The 22,591-nt window shown below is 43.8% G+C and overlaps 1 protein-coding gene across 4 annotated transcripts in view; it reads right to left on the reverse strand.

Moving 5' to 3' along the window:
* Nucleotides 1-22,591, reverse strand: part of P2RX1 (purinergic receptor P2X 1) — a 96,850-nt gene that overhangs the window by 61,696 nt on the left and 12,563 nt on the right. The window contains exon 2 of one of the 4 annotated variants that reach the window (XM_044287852.1): nt 3,753-3,833. The exons of 2 other annotated variants lie outside the window; for them this stretch is intronic. The gene's annotated coding sequence lies outside the window, so the exon portion shown is untranslated. Of the gene's footprint in view, nt 1-3,673; nt 3,834-22,591 lie in introns of all 4 variants that reach the window. One more of the 4 variants, XM_044287853.1, reaches the window with a different exon arrangement.

The raw sequence follows: 22,591 nt of genomic DNA on the forward strand, positions 1-22,591 counted from the left end.
TAATTTATTTTCGCATACACTTACAAAACCTGCGCTACTGTACATGTGACATACAGGTCCTTCTCCAAAAATTAGAATATTGTGATAAAGTTCATTATTTTCTGTAATGTACTGATAAACATTAGACTTTCATATATTTTAGATTCATTACACACCAACTGAAGTAGTTCAAGCCTTTTATTGTTTTAATATTGATGATTTTGGCATACAGCTCATGAAAACCCAAAATTCCTATCTAAAAAAATTAGCATATCATGAAAAGGTTCTCTAAACTAGCTATTAACCTAATAATCTGAATCAACTAATTAACTCTAAACACCTGCAAAAGATTCCTGAGGCTTTTAAAAACCCCCAGCCTGGTTCATTACTCAAAACCGCAATCATGGGTAAGACTGCCGACCTGACTGCTGTCCAGAAGGCCATCATTGACACCCTCAAGCAAGAGGGTAAGACACAGAAAGAAATTTCGGAACGAATAGGCTGTTCCCAGAGTGCTGTATCAAGGCACCTCAGTGGGAAGTCTGTGGGAAGGAAAAAGTGTGGCAGAAAACGCTGCACAACGAGAAGAGGTGACCGGACCCTGAGGAAGATTGTGGAGAAGGACCGATTCCAGACCTTGGGGGACCTGCGGAAGCAGTGGACTGAGTCTGGAGTAGAAACATCCAGAGCCACCGTGTACAGGCGTGTGCAGAAAATGGGCTACAGGTGCCGCATTCCCCAGGTCAAGCCACTTTTGAACCAGAAACAGCGGCAGAAGCGCCTGACCTGGGCTACAGAGAAGCAGCACTGGACTGTTGCTCAGTGGTCCAAAGTACTTTTTTCGGATGAAATCAAATTTTGCATGTCATTCGGAAATCAAGGTGCCAGAGTCTGGAGGAAGACTGGGGAGAGGGAAATGCCAAAATGCCTGAAGTCCAGTGTCAAGTACCCACAGTCAGTGAAGGTCTGGGGTGCCATGTCAGATGCTGGTGTTGGTCCACTGTGTTTTATCAAGGGCAGGGTCAATGCAGCTAGCTATCAGGAGATTTTGGAGCACTACATGCTTCCATCTGCTGAAAAGATTTATGGAGATGAGGATTTCATTTTTCAGCACGACCTGGCACCTGCTCACAGTGCCAAAACCACTGGTAAATGGTTTACTGACCATGGTATTACTGTGCTCAATTGGCCTGCCAACTCTCCTGACCTGAACCCCATAGAGAATCTGTGGGATATTGGGAAGAGAAAGTTGAGAGACGCAAGACCCAACACTCTGGATGAGCTTAAGGCCGCTATCGAAGCATCCTGGGCCTCCATAACACCTCAGCAGTGCCACAGGCCGATTGCCTCCATGCCACGCCGCATTGAAGCAGTCATTTCTGCAGAAGGATTCCCGACCAAGTATTGAGTGCATAACTGAACATAATTATTTGAAGGTTGACTTTTTTTGTATTAAAAACACTTTTCTTTTATTGGTCGGATGAAATAGGAATTTTGGGTTTTCATGAGCTGTATGCCAAAATCATCAATATTAAAACAATAAAAGGCTTGAACTACTTCAGTTGTGTGTAATGAATCTAAAATATATTAAAGTCTAATGTTTATCAGTACATTACAGAAAATAATGAACTTTATCACAATATGCTAATTTTTTTAGAAGGACCTGTACTTGCAAGCATACATACCATTTAATATACAGAAGGCGAGCAATAAGGGACGGGGAAGTGGCCGTGCTGCTGATGATGTACGCAGAGGCCGTGGCCCTGGGCGCTGTAAAACTGTGTCTGCTGCCAGAGCACAAGAAACACACTCATCCACGATACCTAGCTTCATGTCCCAGTTTGCAGGGCAGACCAGTGTGACTAGGTGGTCGGTTGGATTGCAGTAGATAATGCTTCCAGTTGGTCAAGCATCACCCTGTCTTCCACAAAGTCCAGTATCCATAGCCAAGAGTCTGGTCAACAGATTCCTCACCCTGATCCGCCTTCCTCCCACCATGGAGAGTCTTGTCAAACAAGTTATCCCACACTCGGATATTCCGAGGAGCTCTTTTCATCACTATTCCTTGATTTGGGCCTCTCACCAAGCCCGCTTGAAGAGGGACATGAGGAGATCGCTTGCACTGATGCCCAAACTCTCGAGCATCCACATTTACAATAAGATGATTGTGGGGAATGGCAATTAGTGTTTCACGAGGTGGATGATGATGATGAGACACAGTTGCCAATAAGTCAATGGCAATTAGTGTCTCAAGAGGTTGATGATGAGGATGAGACACAGTTGTCAATAAGTGAGGTTGTTGTTAGGTCAACAAGTCAGGAGGATGACCAGAGTGAGGAAGTAGAAGAGGAGGTGGTGGACGATGAAATCACTGACCCAACCTGGGAAGGTGGCAAGCTGAGCAAGGACAGCAGTACAGAGGGGGAGGGATCTGCAGCACTACAGCAGGCTAGAAGAGGCAGTGGGCTTACAAAAAGGAGAAGGCGGGCCACACCAAACAGGCCTGCAACTGTTCCCTGGAGCACCCCCTTGAGGCAATCTCCCTTGCCAAGGGTTAGGTGTTCCGCAGTACGGTGCTTTTTTTGAGGAAAGTGTGGATGATAACAGAATTGTCTTTTGCAACCTGTGCCGTACCAAAATGAGCAGGGGCATGAACACTAGCAACCTCACCACCACCAGCATGATCCGCCACATGGCATCAAAGCACCAAAATAGGTGGGCTGAACGCCTGAGTTCACAATCAGTTTCTGCAGGTCACCACTGCCTCCTTTTCCCCTGTGTTATGTGCTGGCCAATCCCCTATCCAAGACACAGGCCCGGATGCCTCCCGCCATGCACCTGGACCTTCGCAAGCACCATCAGCTAGCAAATCCACTTCTGTGTCCGAGCACAGTGTACAGATGTCTATACCCCAGGCCTTTGAACGAAAGCGCAAATACCCAGCCACCCACCCACAGACCATAGCATTAAATGCGCACAATTGCTGGCCCTGGAAATGTTGCCATTTAGGCTTGTGGAAACTGAGGCCTTCCGCAGCCTGATGGCGGCGGCCGTCCCTCGTTACTCAGTCCCCAGCTGCCACTATTTTTCTCAGTGTGCCATCCCCGCCTTACACCGGCATGTGTCCCGTAACATCACCCGTGCCCTGACCAACGCAGTTATTGGGAAGGTCCACTTAACGACTGACACATGGACAAGTGTTTTGGCTAGGACAACATACAAATAGCCATGTGGTTTATTACCTAACTTGACCCAGATTAGTAATGAACACATTATAAAATGTAACTTTTACTGATGTATAAAAACTGTGAGCACTAAATAAAGTGTTTTAAAATTGCCACTCCCTGAGTCAGTCTGATTATTGTGATGAATGCCTGGAGTAAGTTTGTGCACTCTCCTCACCTCACAGCATTAGTATTCAAAGCTCTGCCCTAGCAGTCAGTTGATCTTTAACACACTGAAAACACTAGGCTGCTTGACCTAAACTAACTCATTATTATTTGAACTGACTGAAACTGAACTGAAGGAAATCGTAATTAAAACCTAACACTGCCCCCTGACATGTATAACCAAAGAACTGGCTTCTTCAGGGTTATCGGGAAGACTTGAAGCCAAACGTCTTAAACGAGATATAAACCCCCCCCCCCCGCAGGTAAGATTGATAGTCTTGTGAAACAATCAAAACAGACAATACCTGTATGACACATACGTCCCTCTATATCCCTCTTACTGGTCCCTCCAATGGTGTCTGTAATTCACTACTCCTCACTTACCACCTGACCAATTGCAGGGCATGTGGACGATTCTTGAATGGCGTCCTGGGCTTGAACATGTTGTGCCAAGACTTAGAAGACCTGTGAAAAGAAAGAGCCTGCACTGAGTCTGCGCTCCAACTAAGATAGAAAGGGCGAATGGGTAGTCGAATGTCCTGCGCGATCCTGCTGTGCGCCGGGACTCTGAAAACCCACCGCCATCGCTGCTCCACAGCATGCGCGTGCACAAACTTAGAAAAAAAGCAGGCCATGTTAATCAACAACTGCTATTTGCTATTCTGGCTTGATTGTGGGGAATTAGTACCAAAATGCCCTTTTATAAGGTCTTGACTCTATTAGATAGCTCTATAATGGCGTCATACAGATCATATGTATATTATAAATTATTATAAATGCATATTGCATATAGAATAATTCAATAGTGATACTAATACTGCTACTACCCATCTCCTGTACCCCCTATAGACAAAAAAACATAATAGTGTGAATGTATCTAACCCTCATATTTGCCACCTTTAGATAAACATAGTGTATCATAGAAATAATGAATAAATACACAAATTAAATATCAGAAATGATGTGTTATATATATTAAATACATTAATGTATTTTACAAATCGTGTATTTTAGTGAAATTAAAATGTAACAATAATAATGTATTATGTACACAGTAATCATGCACCATGTACACAGCGCCCAATATGCTATCATATTCGCACAAGTCAAAAATTCTAGTAGATGAAGAGATGGTATTGCGTGTGTCTTATATAAATTTAACTGCAAAGACAATGGCTTAATTATGGCTCACCCAAAACTTTATTGGACTGATACTATCATTATAAATAAAACCATCAACAAAACCTACAAAAATGAAGAAATAGTAAAGCCTTCATTGAGGCCATTGGGACTAAGGCTATCCAGCCTATAGATTCACTTGGTTTCTTCTGGGTATTTCTTACAAATGCCAAAAAAAGAGAGACATTTGGGATCTCCTGAGTGACATTGTCTCACATGTCTCGATATAGGTGTATCAGCTTTTGTATTTATGCTGCCTATATGTTGACAGATTCTCTGTCTAAATTCCTGAATTGTCTTGCCCACATAGATCTTCTTGCAGGGGCATTGAGCTATATAAACAATGCCTACAGTCTGACAATTAATAAACTCTCTGATTTCGTATTGCCTGTTATCCAGAGGGTTGGCAAACACCATTGTTTTCTTAAGAAAAGAACAAAAAGTGCACCTACCACATGGGTATAGGCCCACCACATTTGATTTGAGCAAAGTGATCTTTTTTGGCTCTGACTGATAGAGACTATGAACCAAATTTGTTCCTCTCCTATGTGTGATACTTGGTCGCATCCTATTCCTTTCCCTAGCAATAAGGCCTAGTAGCTTTCCCTTTACCTCCTGGTTGTCAGTGTGGTGTTTCCTCTTATACTTCATCTGTGACATTATCTTACCGCCCCAAAAAACAAAATTTTTGTTCAGGTCAGTGCAGCTATGGATCCTATGTCTGCACTGGTCGGACAGCTGCAGGGACTGTCTTTGGAGGTAGCAGACCTCCATGTGACAGTCTTGCAGATTCAGAGACCACAGGTGGCTGGTTCCGGTGGTGGGTACCAGGCCTGCCCTGAACCTAAGGTTGCCCTCCCAGACAGATTTTCCGGGGGTAGTGACAATTTCATTCAGTTCAGAGAGTCGTGTAAATTTTACTTTAAACTGCGTCTATACTCTTCTGGGGATGAGTGTCAATGTGTGGGTATGATCATTCATTGCTTAAAGATGATGCCCAATCTTGGGCTTTTTCTCTGCCAACCGGATCACCATCCCCCCAGTCGGTAGATTAATTTTTTTAGAGCCTTGGGTCTTATTTACGATGACCTGGATTGGATCTCTCAGGCCGAGACCAAGTTATGTGGTTTACTGCAGGGAGAACGCTCTGCGGAGATCTATTGCTTTGAATTTAAGAGATGGGCTACGGATACAGAGTGGAATGATCCTGCTCTCTGTAGCCAGTTCTGTCAGGGTCTATCTGAGAGGCTGCAGGACGCGTTGGCCTTTCATAAAGAGTCATTAGAAGCAGCTACTGTATGTCCCTTGCTGTATGTCTTGATAGATGCCTGAGGGAGAGATCTAAGGGTCCTCACCCTCAAGAAATACTGTCAAATAAGGTAGTGGCTTCCTTTGACACTTAAGGTGGAGAGACACCTGTGGTTACGACTTGTGATGAGCCTATGCAGTTAGGGGGAGCTACTCCTGGGACTGCTGGCAAGAGCTTTAGTCATATGAAGGGAGTCTGTTTTTGTTGTGGAAAGAAGGGACATTTTGTGAATATTTATCCGTACATTCAGCGTCAAGGTGAAAAAAAAAAGTTTGATCCCCAAATTATTATTAGCGGTGTGGGTGGGGAGTAAGAAAACGTACTTTTGTCATTTACTGGTAGTACCCGATTTCTCCTGTCTGCCGAGGTGGCGCTCAAGTCCATAACTGTGGAAATCGAGGTATTAATCGACAGTGGGGCAGGGGTTAACCTGATTGATGGACAGTTCATACGTATTCATGGGTTGACTACTAGTGCATTAGAGAAAAGTATTTCTGTCTTTGCAATTGATTCAACACCTCTTACCCAGAAATGCTTGTCGCAGGTGGTGATTTTCATCAGGAAGCCATTTCATGTTCTGTTTTGGAGGGTATGCCTGCTCCGTTGGTTTTGGGCTTACCATGGTTAATCAAACATAACTGTCACACCTGTGACAGGTCTTAGAAGGTCTGAAAGATTATCTGCACATTAGTGATCCGACAGCCTCTTTTGGTTTCACTTTGTCTGTGTGTTGCTGGTATGTCCACACCTCCTGTTCAGGTGTGGATCATGTGACCTTTACCTATCCGTATTTAGTCTGATTTTACCCATCACTCCTTGCTCTGGATAGCTTCATTTAGTTTTGGAAGTTGGAGTGTGGTTCTTGTTGAAGTCCTGTTCATCCATCATCCTCAGAAGTTAAGTGTTCCGCTTGTTGTGTTTTGTGTTCCGCTTGTTGTGTTTTCAGGGAAGGAACGGGTTGTCTCTGCCCTGTCATTAACTTTAGGGCATCCGAGGGTCACCAGGGTTTTCTAGGTTCCTGTGTATGGGCATCTCTACCATCGAGAGGTGCCCATACAGATAGGAGTTAGGGCCAGGAGCAGGGTTTTATAGGTGGTGACACTTTTGCTTTCCCTAGCGGTGAGGCCTTCTTGGTGGGGCATATGGGTTCCATCCACAGTTTGGTACATTTTCTGGTGCTCAAAATTCCAGCATTCCTCTTTCCCCTTCCTTCTTGTTGTCTTTTGGTGTTCTCCCCTACTACATCCGTGACAATAACTCAACCATCGACTGGCAAGCGAGACAGAGTCTCGATTGGAGTAAATTTTGCATAAACAACTGTCTTAGTACTCGTTCTCTGTGGTTACCTCTAAAACTGTACCCTAGTTCATTCCCCAATTTTCTGATGTATTTTCTAAGAGTGGTAACCAGGAGTTACCTCCGCATCGGGAGTATGATTGTCCTGTCAATATTATTCCCGGAGCTAAACTGCCCAAATCTTGGTTGTATAATCTTTCGGAACCCGAAAGAAAGGCCATGTGAGAGTATATCACCGAGAGTTTGGCGAAGGGACATATCAGACCATCCAAATCCCCAGTGGCTGCTGGGTTTTTCTTTCTAAACAAAAATTATGGTACTCTTAGGCCATGTCTGGACTTCCGTGATTTCACCCGTATTACTATCCGTGATCCTTACCCCTTTCCTTTAATTCCGGATTTGTTTAATCAGATTGTCGGTGCCAAGGTGTTCTCTAAATTGGATCTGAGGGGGGAATATAAGTTTGGTAAGGATAAAGGAGGGGGATGAATGAAAGATGGCTTTTAATACCCCTGAGGGTCATTTTGAAAATCTGGTCATGCCTTTTGGGTTAACCAATCCTCCAATGGTTTTTCAAAACTTTTTCAATGACATCTTTCATCATCTGGTGGGCAGGTTTGTTGTTGTATATCTGGATGACATACTAATTTATTCTCCAGACATGGAGACTCATCAGGATTACGTGAAACAGGTGTTACAGATCCTAAGGGAGAATAAATTGTATGCTAAGGCTGCTCACACTTGTGTTTGTGAGATGTCATGTGCTCTCACAAGCAGTTAAAAAAAGATCAGTTTTGCCCTAATGCATTCTTAATGGAAAAGGATCTGCTCAGAATGCATCAGTTTGCCTCAGATCAGTCTGCATTCCGCTCTGGAGGCGGACACCAAAATGCTGCCTGCAGCATTTTGCTGTCCGTTTGACGAAGTTGAGCCAAACGGATCCGTCCTGGCACACAATGTAAGTCAATGGGGATGGATCCGTTTTCTCTGACTCAATCTGGCACAATAGAAAACAGATCCGTCTTCCATTGACTTTCAATGGAGTTCATGATGGATCCGTCTTGGCTATGTTACAGATGATACAAACGGATCCGTTCATGATGGATGCATGCGGTTGTATTATTGTAACGGATGCGTTTTTGCTGATCCATGACGGGTCTGCCCAAAACGCGAGTGTGAAAGTAGCCTAAGATAAAAAGTGTGTATTTACAGATCAGCAAGTGCAATTCCTGAGTTACCTGCTCTCATCCTCAGGTTTTCGTATGGATCCCGAGAAAGTCCGTGCTGTGTTGGATTGGGATCGACCCGAAAATCTGAAAGCGCTTATACGGTTTTTGGGGTTCACCAACTACTACTATAAATTTATCATGAACTATTCGACTGTGGTTAAACCTTTAACAGACATGTCTAGGAAAGTTGCCAATATCGCTGATTGGTCTGATGCGGCATTACAAGCCTTTTCTGCAGTGAAGGAAAGTTTTGCTTCAGCCCCTATTCTGGTACAACCGGATGTGTCACAGTCATTCATTGTAGCGGTTGAAGCCTCCGAGGTATGGGTCGGAGCAGTTTTGTCGCAGGGTCCTTCACCTAGTAATTGGCGCCCATGTTTTTTTTTCTCAAAAAAAAACTCTCGACTGCTGAAATAAATTATGATGTAGGTAATAGAGAATTGCTGGCCATTAAGTTGGCTTTTGAGGAATGGCATCATTGTTTAGAAGGAGCAATTCATTCTATTACGGTAATTACTGATCACAAGAATCTGGCATACCTGGAGTTGGCTAAATGACTGAACCCAAGGCAGGCCAGATGGTTGTTGTTTTTCACCAGATTTAACTTCATTGTCACCTATCGCCCTGGGGTTAAGAACGTCAAGGCAGATGGTGTGTCACGCAGCTTTCCTGGGGGGTGATTCTAAAGATCCTAGTCCTATTTTGTCTGAAGAGGCAGTCATATCCACCCTATATCCTGATTTTGAGGCAACAGTGTTAGAGGAACAGGAGGATGCACTGGGCTCTTGTCCTTCGGGGAAATTGTTTTTTCCCTCCGAATTACGTCACGAGTTGTTCAAGGAACATCACTGTACGGTGCTTGCTGGACACCCTAGCAGCAGATCCACTGTCGATCTCATCTCTTGTAGATTTTGGTGGCCGGGGTTGTGTAAGTGTGTTGAGGACTATGTGTCAGCCTGTTGTACCTGTGCACGTGCTAAGGTGACACATACTCGGCCTTCAGGATCCCTTTCTCTGTCCAAACCTTGGACTCATTTGTCCATGGATTTTATCAAGGATTTACCGAATTCTGTGGGAAAAAACTAGATTATTGTGGTAGTTGATCGTTTTAGTAAGACGGCGCATTTTATAGCATTATCTGCTCTACCTAATTCTACCAAAACTCTTGCACAGGTGTTTGTCGATAACATTGTGAAACTACATGGGATTCCATCTGATGTGGTGTCTGATCGGGGGACTTAGTTTGTTTCCAGATTCTGGAAGGCATTCTGTACTCAACTGGGGGTACAACTGTCCTTTTTTTCGGCTTTTCATCCCCAGTTGAATGGACAGACTGAGCACACTAATCAGAATCTGGAGACTTACTTGAGAAGTTTTGTTTCAGAGAATAAGGAGGAGTGGTCTTCATTCTTGTCGTTAGCTGAGTTTGCCATTTATAACCGTAAGCAGGAGTCCACTGATAAGTCGCCATGTTTTTTGGGGCATATGTGGGTTCCATCCGCAGTTTGGCACATTTTCTGGTTCTCAAACTTCCGTTATTCCTGAGGAGAAACGATTTTCCTCTTCTTTGTCTTCTATTTGGCGGAAAATAAAAAATAATCTGAAAAAGATTGGCAACAATAAAGGAATTCAAGAGGGGCCTGGATGTATTTCTGGAGCGTAATAATATTACAGGCTATAGCTACTAGAGAGGGGTCGTTGATCCAGGGAGTTAGTCTGATTGGAGTCGAGAAGGAATTTTTTATTCCCCTAAAGTGGGGAAAATTGGCTTCTACCTCACAGGTTTTTTTTGTGCCTTCCTCTGGATCAACTTGCAGGATAACAGGCCGAACTGGATGGACAAATGTCTTTTTTCGGCCTTATGTACTATGTTACTATGTAACAAGTATAAGCGTGTGGCTGACAGGAGACGTATGAATAGTCTGGACCTGAAAGTGGGAGATTCTGTGTGGCTGTCCACAAGAAACATTAGGCTTAAGGTACCTTCTAGGAACTTGGGCCCAAGATTTATTGGTTCATATAAGTTCACTGCCATTGTTACCCAGAAGCCTTCTGTCTTGAACTTCCTCAGGCTTTGATAATTTATAACGTATTTCATAAGTCGTTGAAGAAATGTGTCGAACCTGTTGAGCTGTCCTCCTTGCCTCCCACTCCTATCATGGTGGAGGGTAATTTAGAAGTTCAGGTCAACAGGATTGTGGACTCCCGAGTTCCCTGTAGATCCCTCCAGTATCTCGTCCACTGAAAAGGGTGCGGACCAGAGGAGAGAATGTGGATTCCAGCGGCCGATGTGAATGCTAATCGTCTTGTGAAGGCCTTTCACAGAGCTCATCCTGATAAGGTCGGTCCTGGGTGCACAGAGGTCTCCTGTAGAAGGGGGGGTACTGTCACGGTCGCTTCTGTGACAGATGTCAGGAGATCAAGGAGACTGGCTGAGCGTGGAGGAATCTAACAGCCTCTTTGATTACTCTTGATTCAGTGTTGTTGTTCTTAATGACCACATCCCTTGCTTCAGGTGTAGCTTAGTAGTCATTACTTCTACCCTATTTAGTCTTACCCCACCTTTCTGATTGTGCGGTAAGATAGCTTCATTTGGTTTTGGAAGAGCTGGTGTGTGGTCCTCTCTGGAGTTCCTGCCTGTCCATTTTACTACAGAAGTTAATTGTCGCGTTTGTTTGTGTTTGGTTTTCCCTTTGGTTGTTACTAGGCCTCAGGGAGATGCTTGTTTCTTCATCTGGGAAGGAAAGGGTTGTCTCAGCCCTGCCAATATCCATAGGGATCTTTATGGTCTCCAGGGTCCCAGATTATGGGCTTTTCTACCTTCAAGGGGTGCTCATACGGTTAGGAGTCAGGGCCAGGAGTAGGGTTCTCTAGAAGGTGACCTTTTCCTCTCCTTAGCGTTGAGGCCTAGTGGCTTTCCCTTTCCCTCGTGGTTGTCAGTGTGGTGTTTCCTCCTATACTTCATCCATGTCAGTGGGTCTACACCCACTGTCCGTTCACTAAACTTTCCCTAATAGTCAGATTTTGCTTGTAATACAATTCTTTGGCTGTTCTACGCTATTTTATTGACTGTAAGTGTTTTGCGGTCCTCAAATTGCTGATCTGCAAAAGACAGATACATGCCATGTGCACAAAATGTACAGGGCCAGCCCAATGAATAAAAATTGCGGATAAGAATTAGACATGCTCTATATTTTTAGCAGGGCTGCGAAACGGAACTACGGATGCGGACAGCAGGCAGTGTGCCATCCGCATCTTTTGGCAGCCCCATTAAAATGAATAGTCCGCAAAAAATGCGGACAGCACACCATGTGCTGTCCGCATAAGTATGCCGTTCCGTAGCCCTTCAAAAAAAATAGTGCATGTCCTATTTTTTTCTAGTTTGGGGACAAGGATAGGCATTATTACAATGTATCCACAAAAATAACAGATCCGCAAAAAATAACAGATGCCATACGGACCGCAAAACACATACGGTTGTGTGCATGAGGCCTAATACAATTATCAGTATACCTCCCAAAATATTTTAGTTCAGGTGGTGTCTTATAAACCCAAAGCTCTTCCCATGCTGCTATAAATAAATTTCCACTCATTGCCTTACAAGTGGTCTGCAGATAATAACTGCCTTCCCACCAAAATTAATTGTGGGTCAGAACAAAGTCACTACATTCGAAATTAAAGATTTTTTGGTGTACATCCAGCCTCAAATCCCTATCCCATAAAGGTTTTTATTTATTTCATCCCTTTTTCATGTTCAATAATAGTGTATAAGGAGGAGAACACATAATACAGTACACATAATAGTAGACTCATGAGCTGTAGGTTTTTGTACTTTCAAAATCACTTCAGTGGAATCCTTGATATAGGACGGCATCTCCATGTACTTCTGAAAAAAACAATACACATACATGCCTATGCTTGCCGTCTATGATCCAGTCCCTGAGACTATAGGTCTTGAAGGTGGAGCAAATAAATCATTATGGATCATTGGCAAAATATATGTGACAGGAACGCTAGGGTATTTTAGAACTCATTCTTTTATGTTCAAAATCCCCTCTTTTTAGCCCTTATGAAGAATCTATTTCCTTCTTCTTTTAAACTGCTCAGTGGGATTAGATTGCAATCTTCTATATGTTTCTGTATCCTCTAATGTATCATCCATTTTCTTAACAGAATAATCCTTCCCCATAATAACCACCCACACCCTTATCCACTGGTTTAATGACTATATCACTATATGTTTCCAGATATCTTAAAGCTATATTCTCCTTTTTAGTTAAGTTGCAATGGGGGAGAGGCTTAATTTTTAACTCCTTAATATCCTTCAAAATAAGATTTCTAAACACTTCTATTTCCAGTGATTGCTAAGCGGGATTAAAGACTGAGGGATTTTTAAAATCTGTATGGAGGAAAATCTCTTCCTTAATGGTTGCAGATTCTTGGTTGCAGATCCTTCATTTAGATTTCACCCTGACTCACAATTATTTTTGGTGGGAAGGCAGTTATTATTTGCAGACCTCTAGCAAGGCAATGGTTGCAAAATTTGAATCTACTATAGCTTCACAAATGTATTTATAGCAACATGGGAAGATCTTTGGGTTTATGAGAGGACACCACCTGAACTAAAATATTTTGGGAAGTATATCAATGATTGTATTATTTTGTGTAAGGGAAGTCAAGAATCATTTGGAGCGTTTAGTGAAGGGGTTAAAAGGAATGATTGTAATGTCTGCTTAGTGTGGGAAATGAGTCAGGTAGAGACTTATATCTTGTTATCTTTAAACAGAATGAACAATTTGGTACCAAAACATTTTTTTATAAAAGAAACAAACTGGAATAATTTTACTGATCAAATGAGTTGTAATTTTCAATGGATTCGGAATATGCAACTAAATCAAATGTATAGAATTAAGAAAAACTGTTCTGGTAGGGCAAATCTTGTTGAACAAAGAATATTATTGAAAGGACGTTTTTTGGAACGGTGTTATCCTGCTGTACTGGAAATGGCCATGGTGGGGGATCGTGCTAGTCTGTTTACAAAAACGAATGCGTTAAATAATGGTATTGAAACTCCTCCTTTTATTACTACATACACTAGGGACACCGATGCGGTAAAAAATCATGCAGAGACACTGGAATATACACTATTTTTAGTGTCGACAGTCTGAGAATTGTATACAAGTGAAATCAATTTATTAGGGACCGCTTAGTGAATAGTGCATTACCACAGAAACGTAAAAATAATCAAAGGCTTTTATCCAAGTAGAGGATAAACTTGGGGGCGGGAGTAAGGAATATTAAATTGACCAATATATCACTTGTGATAGTACCCATGTAATAAATATATGTTAGAATGTAGCTGTGGATGTAGATATGTGAGACTGAGGCAGAAAGTTTAAGAAAAGCATTGGAGAGCATATTAATAGAAGTAAACAACTGATGACACAGAGTATCAGCTCACTTCTGTAAAGAGCCTAATAAAAATCTTGCAGATTTAAAAGCGATAGCGATCTTCAAATTGATCAAAAATTGGAGAGGGAGAGATTTGTGGGGGAAATTGTCACAGAAAGAAATGTAGCTAATATATGAACTACACACTATGGGGAAAATTTATCAAACCAGATACGTTAGATTTTTGGTCTAAAAATGTTGCACGACATGCCAATTGCAATTTTTTTGAGACATTTTGGAGACACACCACTTTTCAATGTTGTTTATACTTTAGGGTACTTTCACACTAGCGTTTAAGTTTTCCGGTATTGAGATCCGTCATAGGGGCTCAATACCGGAAAATGTTGCTGCCCCTAGACTCCGCCTATTGACCATGCCCTTTGACCCGCCCCTTTTTTGTCAGCCACCAATTTATACAGACTGTACCCTTCATTGTGGTAAGGCCACATTTTCTCCCTCCAGCTACATACCATGCTGAGGGCAGATCCCCACAAGTGTCATCCACAGATCCCCCCATAACAGTGTCATCCACAGATCCTCCATAAGTGTCATTCACAGATACCCCATAAGTGTCATCCACAGATACCCCATAAGTGTCATCCACAGATACCCTATAAGTGTCATCCACAGATCTCCACAAGTGTCATCCACAGATCCCCACAAGTGTCATCCACAGATCCCCACAAGTGTCATCCACAGATCCCTACAAGTGTCATCCACAGATCCCTACAAGTGTCACCCACAGATCCCCACAAGTGTCACCCACAGATACCACAGATCCCCACAAGTGTCATCCACAGATCCCTACAAGTGTCATCCACAGATTCCCACAAGTGTCATCCACAGAACCCCTCCCCGCCCAGCGCCACCTCCTAGCTAATTTATTAACTTCACTTGCTGCTGAGGTAAATGCAAAGGAAGCGCCGTAATCTCGCACAGGCGCACTGGATACAGTAGTCTGCGCCCGTGCTGACTACTGGCAGAGGCATCGTCGAGCAAGGTGTGCTGGAAGATGGCGCATGCGCACTTCGCTCGACGATGCCTCTGCCAGTAGTCCGCACGGCCCGGGCGCAGACTACTGTATCCAGTGCAAGATTACAGCGCTTCTCTGCAACTATACAGCGGCAAGTGAAGTGAATAAATTAGCTAGGAGGCGGCGCTGTGGGACGGATAAAAAGGTCCTAATGCTAAGCCTGGCCAGAGTGGCGTCGGCGCCCCCAGCAAGAGTGCGCTCTACGCGGTGGCGTACTTTCCTTATGGGTGGCGCTGGCCCTGGTTGTATTATCAGTAATGGAAGCGTTTTTTCTGAACTCTAGTGTGAAAGCAGCCTAAAGCAGAAAGGTGAGAATAGATCTGGATTATGGAACATTTACTGCTTGTGATACTTTAAATGTTGCTAAAAACATGCATCCTACACCAGCCAGCCCCCTGGTGTATTTTTTAGGAATCAGTCATACAACACAATGCAGTTGAACCAGGGGCGTACATAGAAATCATTGGGCCCCATAGCAAGAATCTGAATTAGGCCCCCTAATTCCACCCACTACCCATCCCTGGCCCATCCCACCACCTGCCCTTTTGTGTTTTTTTTTTTTTTTTCGTTAAGGCGCTCACCGTACAGGTTCTTTATATATAATAGTGCAGACATTTTCGGCCGCGGCAATACATAATTCGATTTTTTTTATTGTTTAATATTTTTATATGTAAAATTGGGGTGATTTAAATGTTTAATATATCAGTGTTTGTTTTGTTTTGTTTTTTCAATTTTTTTTTTACTATTAATCTATACTTTTTTTTTTACTATTAATTGATCGTGGGACCTGAGGAGTTAAATTACTAGGGGGTGGTGCACTGTCCTGAGTCCTCTGAATAATAATGAGCCTCATAGAATAGTGTTCCCCAACCCTGCAGAAACTCTGCTTTCTGCTGCCCTCTTCCCCCCACTAACCATCCCCCCATGACCCAGTACTCCAAATAAGCAATTAAACTGCAGAGTTCATTAGGGAGGGGAAGGGGGGGGGGGGGGCTGGGGCAAACTGTCCTCCTGAGTCCTCTATATAATAACCCTTATAGAACAGTGCCCCCCCCCCCCCCCAAACCTGCAGGAACTCTTCTTGCTGATGCTGCTGCCCTTTTCCCACAATACCCATCCCTCACCACACCCTATGAACTTTTTTAAACGTAGAGTCTGTCACTCACTGCTGTGAGTGTACAACTTACTTTGTCCTTGGTGGCAGATTGGCAGTGGCACACAACAGGCAAGGGGCATGCCAGCGATGCTGGGGGATGGTTGTAGTTGGGATGGGACTTGGGTCTCAGTGGAACTGGTGGCAGTGGCAGCTGCAGCGCGTGACGTGAGCGTGGTAAGCACAAGACTGCCGTCCTGCCCATCCAGCTGCCTGCACAGTTCTGCTCTGATCTGCTGCTGTCTTCTGAGCCTGCGACTCGCACACTGGCCAATCAGCAGCAGGAGCTTTGCACCACTAAATGCTGATTGGCCAGTGCAGTGCGAGTGCCCAGCAAACAGAGGAGATTGAGCGGCATTGCGGTATGTCACTGGCTGGGTCGAGGGGGGGGGGGGCTGAGCAGAGGGAAAGCAGGGCCCGCCCAAGCTTCAGATAGGGATCGGGACGGAAGACTGTGGCAATGATGAATACAAAACTACAGACATAGGGGCGGAGCCTTCCATGCCCTCCGGGCCCCCCCTTGCCACGGGCCCCATAGCAGCTGCGTGCGCTGCCTATATTGGCGGTACGCCACTGAGTTGAACCAAATACATCAAAACTGTGCACCACTTCATAAATTTTGTCCAACTACACAATGCAAAAGCAGACTTTAACGTGACATAACAACAATCTCAAATGATAAATTACCACCATGGCTCCAATATTGAGCTAGATATTATTATGGGTCATGGGGTATTATGAGAAGAAAAGTGCCCTTAGTGGTGTTGTTCATCAGCAAGCTGATATTATAAGAATTTTTGAGCAGATGGAACATAATAGTAAATAGGATCTCTAAGAATAATATAGATAGGTACCCATTAACAAAGTTTTTTTTCAATATAAAGGTTTATATGTTTTTATGGGGTTTTTTTGTTGGCATTGTAAGGGTTAATGAATGTGGACAATTGTGGACAAGAATAGGACATGTTCTATTTTTTGCGGAAACGGAAGCACGGGTGCGGATCTGCAAATGTGGATGCGGACAGCACATTCCGGCCCCATTGAAAATGAATGGGTCTGCACCCTTTCTGCAAAATTGCGGAACGTATGTGGACCCTTTTGCAGACGTGTGAATGGACCCTAATAAGGACAGTGTGGGAAGTATGGATTTTTATTAGATTCTATCCATTGTTTTTCTTCTCTGGGCATAATCCCTCACCCCCTAGGAGAAAGTGTCTGTAATTTTACGTTACATCCGACATCCTGCAGAAAAAGTGGAGTTTGGAAGAGATGTGAGCGACTGGCAGATTCTGAACAAAACAAGCACTGTGTTTCTACACCTGGGAAACCTTGAGGGACTGTGTTACTCTCCAGTCAGCGGTAAGCTGTCACATCAAACAATGACTATTCTAATTGACATTTCTGATGGACTTTTTATAAGGTTTTTTCTATGGGTGATTTTTAGTGTGATACAATAAGCTCTGAGGTATTTATAGGATTGTGATTATTATACAGAAGTAGCAAATGTTGACTTGCCACTTATGTAAAATACAGTCGCAGCTAACTGTAACAGTTAACACACTGAGAAATCAATGTAAAGTTTGCTCAATATGTGTATTTAATGTGTCATGTGTCACATTACTGATATCTGCATCTGTATGCTTTACTTTCTTATGCTATGTGTGATGTCACAGTGTACATCATGACTCTTTTTGTGTGTATTATGACTGTATCATGACATCATAGTGTGCTTTATCACTATATTGTGACATCACTGTATAATTCCTGCACTTGGGATCACTGTGCGCCTTACCTCACCATTGTGACATTGCTGTGTGCAATATAGAAACAAAATGATCATCTGTTTTTCATTATTGCTGAAGGTGGTCATGGTAGAGTGGAACCCTGTTCCAATTTTTTTCTATGGGCCCATGATTAGGCTAGGTTTACATCTAGCGTGCATTTTCTATTGCTCCACTATAAAATCATAAAAAAAGGGAAATGCTGGATCCAGCATATGGCGGCCATTAACAATGTATGATAATAATGGTGTCTGTCATTCTGCTGGAGAAAATAGCACTGGATGCCAGGGTATTTTGTCCTGCATTGTTACTGGAATCAGATCATTTCAGAAGAAAAAACACATCTAAGGATTTACAGTTTATAAGGTGAGTTCATGGGCGTAGGGATCACCATAGCAGCCATAGCAATGGCTATGGGGCCCAACGCCACTGGGGGCCCGGGCCGCCGGCTAAGGATTATTATTTTTTTTAATTCATATGGCGTAGCTACAAGGGTCGCAGGCACCTCCGGGACAGACAGAGAAAGCGCTATCTGCAGGGCCTGCAGGCTGTGGGCGGTGCGATAAGGTGCAGCCGGAGGCAGAGAGGCATACCTGCAATGAGGAGATGGAGTGGTCCCACTCCCAGTCTTGGGGCAGTCCAACTGGCTGGAAGTGGAGGAGGCGGAGCGTACAGAAAAGCTGCGTGCTGCTGGGCCTGGCAGTGCTGCTGGAGTGTGGGCATGCAGACGTTCAAGTGGCTGTGAGGTGAGGGCTGGCTGACTCTGGGACTGGTAAAACTTACTGTGGAGTCCTGGACCATTATATCTAGGGAGGAGGGGGGAGCAGCACCCTGGAAGTCTGAACCAGTACATTTAAGGAGAAGGGGGGAGCAGGACCCTGGAGGTCTGGACCAGTACATTTAAGGAGAAGGGGGGAGCAGGACCCTGGAGGTCTGGTCTGGACCATTATATAGGGGGGGGGGAAGGACACTGGAGGTCTGGACCATTATATCTGGGGAGGAGGGGGAGTGGGATCCCCGAGGTCTGGACCATTATATTTAAGGAGAAGGGGGAGCAGGATCCTGGAGGTCTAGACCATTATATAGGGGGGAACAGTACACTGGAGGTCTGGACCATTCTATTTAGGGGGAGCAGGACCCTGGAGGTCTGGACCATTCTATTTAGGGAGGAGGGGGAAGCAGGACATTGGAGGTATGGACCATTCTATTTAGGGGGGAGCAGGACCCTGGAGGTCTGGACCATTATATAGGGAGGAGGGGGGAGCAGGACCCTGGAGGTCTGGGCCATTATATATTGGAAGTAGGGGGAAGCAGGATCCTGGAGGTCTGGACCATTATATTTAAGGAGAAGGGGAGAATTAGGACCCTGGAGGTTTGGACCATTATATTTAAGAAGGGGGGAGCAGGACCCTGGAGGTCTGGACCATTATATTTAAGGAGAAGGGGGAGCAGGATCCTGGAGGGCTGGACCATTATATAGGGGGGAACAGGACACTTGAGGTCTGGACCATTATATTTAGGGAGGAGGGGGAAGCAGGACCCTGGAGGTCTGGACCATTATATAGGGAGGAGCAGGACCCTGGAGATCTGGACCATTATATATTTGGAGTAGGGGGAAGCAGGATCCTGGAGGTCTAGACCATTATATATGGGGAGTAGGGGGAAGCAGGATCCTGTAGGTCTGGACCATTATATATGGGGAGTAGGGGGAAGCATGAACCTGGAGGTCTAGACCATTATATAGGCAGGAGGGGGAGCAGGACACTTGATGTCTGGACCATTATATCTGGGGACTGGCGGTGGAAGATTTAGGGTGGGAGGTCTAGGAGAGGTGTGGGGATGTTGGGGTGGGAGGTCCTGGAAGGGTGTTTGGGTGGGAGCTCTGGAAGGGGTGGGGGTCTGAGAGGTATGTGGGGGTGGGAGATCCGGGAGAGGGGGGCCCATAAAAAAATGTTGCTATGGGGCCCAGTCATTTCTAGCTACGCCCCTGGGTGAGTTGATATGCTTTACAGCATACTATTTTTGATGGTGCTGTGTTTTTTTATCGAATGGTTGCCTTTTATTGAAATCCTGCCTGTGATGATAATGATATGACTTCTAAAAAGTAATCTGTACAGAACAGGAAGTATCAGCAGGTTATGAGGCTCAGTGCTCAATTTGAAAACTGCAAGGTGTCAAGATTATATTGAAATATAAATAATGACATTGAATTGATAAAAATTTGATTTTAACAGAGAGGTGAGGAAGGGCACATTTTCAATTAATGCCTCAGGGTGTGTTGTTACATGTGAGGTGACATATTATAAGGGCAATAATATCATATTGGACAATGTTAGGGTAAGTTCACATCACAATTTTTCTATCCTTTCATTGGATACTTTTGAAAAAAAAAGAAGCATATAAAAGTGCAGCACACCATGCTTTTGTATCCTGCAGAGTCCGTTAAAAAACATTTACGTTAACATATACGTTTTTTTTTATGATGGAACTCTATGGTGAACAGATGCAACCGTATGGCATCAGTCTGAGGCATCCGTTAACATATACTTTTTTTGTATATGTTAAATGGAAGGCAAAAACATGATGTGAACTCACCCTAAGTGACACTGCCAGAAGGCCCCAGAACAGGTGAAGATGTCACAGGACCAGCAGTTGATAACATCACAGGCAATGTTGGTCCTATAAGTTAAGTGCCAATACTGTAGTGTCTCAGGAGGGTCCATGATGGTCACATAGTGTGTTACGGTGGGGTACAATGCAGTCCTAAAACTGTCCCTACCTACTTACACAATCCACACTAAACAATGGCCCACAACAGGATGGCGATCCCTTCCTAGCCAGGTGCAGGGGCCTACGGAAGAAAAACGTAATGCCAGAAAGGCACCTAAAATAACAGGTGAGAAAAGCAAATCTGGAGGATTAAACAGATGGACCGGGTCAAAACCAGGAGAGAAGGAGTAATGATACCAAGCTGGGTCAAACACAGAGGATTACATCAAGGTCCAAACGCAAACTGAGGCAGGGTCAAGATCCAGGCAGAGGTTAGGCAACAGGATTCACAGTGACAAAATCATCAGAGGCAGGTCCAGAAACGCAGTCCAAAGTCCAAAACCAGACAATAATGCAATCATTCAACCTACAGTGCTGATTGAGATGTCAGCAAAAGAACTCAGTGACTTAGAGGAAATCCTTTCCATCTCCAATGCAACAATCAGGAAAAAAAATCTCATTTCAATCAATCTACTACAGATAATGTGTAATATTATGCTCAACAAGTTAGATAGGCAGACAGATACTGATACTGAGAATGGCATGTCATTGCTTTTTATCAATAGTCACTTTTATATATATGTACCTAGCATCAATAGCTCTGAGCATTTACCTTGTGTTAATAATTTGTTAACGTTTAAATAAGCCTAACAGGTGGCAGTCATACCAGAGCCAAAAGATAAACATATCATCTATGCCAGTTTTATGACACCTACTGGAGTCCAAGAATGTAGGGTTGTCCAGGTTCTAGTAAATAAAGTTTCATAGACAGCATTCATAAAAATGGTCTGTCGTCATCCTACTGGTCTCCTAACTACCTGCTGCTACTTCAGGACTCAAACATTATCCTAACACGCAAATGGACATGTGTGTGTCATATTGCATCTGTCACACCCCGAAAGTCTCACTTGTTTAGTTTTTCAGCTTGTAAACTTTGGGTATAATGTTGGCTTTACAAGCTTTGATAATGCATAGAACCTAGATAATGTTCAGCTAATTTAGACTCTATTGTGATTGTCCTAATGTGTAAAGACTTGCATAATCTGCTGTATGTAAATTCAATTGTTTGATGGTCTTGCAATCATACAGGGTGTTGCCATGAACTATTCTGACCTTTCTTCATTTCTCCTTACCATTATAATGAAATTTCACACTTGCGACAGGAGTTCCAGCAGAGAACAGCATGCTGGAGCTCTCTGAATCTGGCGTTGCCGGATGGTTCCAGATTGCCCACCAGCCTCAATATCTATAACGGAGTCCGGAAGAGATCTCTCAAAGGAGCTCAGGGACATGGGTCTGCCTGTTACTGACAGCCAGGCCTTGCTGTATCCGAAATGGGGTCCCACAGTGCCCTAAAAAATAACTGGATCCATGAAATAGTTCCACAGGCCCCCCCCCCCCCCCCCCCAAAAAAAAAATAAAAAAAAAATTGTGCTAAGGCTAAGCTGATACTGTGCCAGGGTGTCCCCACAGTAATAGTGCTCCAAAAAGTCATACTAATAGTACTACTTGTCTGCAAGAGATCACTTAGTGTTAACAGTTGCCCTGCAGTGCCGTCCATTAGTAATAATAATCCCCATTGTGTCCCAGAAGTAATAATACCCCATGCTAGTAATCATGTTCCCCATAGTCTACCAGTAGTAACAAAGCCCCCCATAAGCCCCCCAGTAGAAATAATTCCCCTTAAAATTTGTGCCAGTAGAAAAATTGCCCCCTTATGTGTGCTAGTACACAAAATACCCCCTAATAATGTGTGCAAGTACAAAAATATATCCCCTTATACTGTGTGCCAGTACAAAAAATACCACCTTATACTTTGTGCCAATATAAAATGACCCCCTTATAATGCGTGCCAGTGCAAAAAATCCCCCCTTATAAACTGTTCCAGTACTAAAATGCCCCCTTATGTGTGCCAGTGCAAAAATTACCCCTTATAACATGTGGCACTACAAAAAAAAACTTTTAGTGCCCCCAGTAGAACCCATGTCCCTATAGTGCCCCTCTTATAATGTGTGCGAGTAGA

Source organism: Bufo gargarizans, chromosome 3 (assembly GCF_014858855.1).
Source record: "Bufo gargarizans isolate SCDJY-AF-19 chromosome 3, ASM1485885v1, whole genome shotgun sequence".
NCBI lineage: Eukaryota > Metazoa > Chordata > Amphibia > Anura > Bufonidae > Bufo > Bufo gargarizans.